The sequence below is a fragment of the Marmota monax genome, unplaced genomic scaffold (assembly GCF_021218885.2).
Source record: "Marmota monax isolate L192 unplaced genomic scaffold, Marmota_monax_Labrador192_F-V1.1 WCK01_AAM20220418_F8-fsc01610, whole genome shotgun sequence".
Lineage (NCBI taxonomy): Eukaryota > Metazoa > Chordata > Mammalia > Rodentia > Sciuridae > Marmota > Marmota monax.
Window position 1 is genome coordinate 10,729 of NW_026693445.1, and position 970 is coordinate 11,698.

A 970-nucleotide genomic window follows, 5' to 3' on the forward strand; every position below is an offset into this window, starting at 1 on the left:
ATTTTCCTTCTTCTCATTTTCAAACGAATTTATGAGTTAACTCTTAGATTTTGCATTCCACATAATAACAGTTATCCTTAATATAAGAAGAAAGTCATTAGAAGAAAAAATGAAAAGCTTAAAACTTTTATATGTTCACCCTATAATTTCAGTTTAAGATTAATTAAAATGCACTCCCAAGAAGTTTGTAAATTAGGCATGCTGATAAAACATTAAATTAGGCTTGCACACCCAAAATGTTTTTACCAGAAAAGGCAAGAAGATGTTACTGGGAGTTAATAGTGTTTAAAAAATTCATGGGAATCCCCTGCAAAAGAGCAGAGTGGCCCCAGGAACCTCTGCTAAAGCTATTTTTCAGAATTAAGGTGACAGTATACCTGGCAGGTTTAAGTTAAATTCTTCCCAGTGCTGTCTCCAGCAGGCTAATGCTTTCCTTAATTCAAGGAATATGAAGATCAGACAGGATTACAAAAAAAAATCATTTTTTCTTCTCATGGATTTATAGCTGCAAGTGACCCAGTTGTTGGAGAATGTCAACTAATGGGCTGAATGTGGAGATGTAACTAATATTTCCCATTGTTTCCGAATAGGGACAAAACAGGTCAAAATTATATTCTTTTATTACTTATATTGTAGTTAGAATCAGGTCTCAGGACACTTGCAATGAAGGCCAAACCAGGTCTGACCAGGTTTCTGCAATCTGATATGGTCCATCTCCAACCACAACCAGACCAACCCAGAGAGAAACCAAAGAGAACTTCTGTAGCTAGAGGATCCTTAATCCCTCTCTGGTCTGGAATCACATTGCCCCCAAGGAAGTTCAAACCAGAACTTCCATTCAGATGTTAAATCTTGTCTATCCAAATCCAGCTCCCTCACTAGAAAAGCCAAATGAGAGGGGAAAAGAAATAGGAATCTGATTGCTTATACCAAAGTGACTCATGTGGTAGGAAGTCTTCTATCCAGAGTG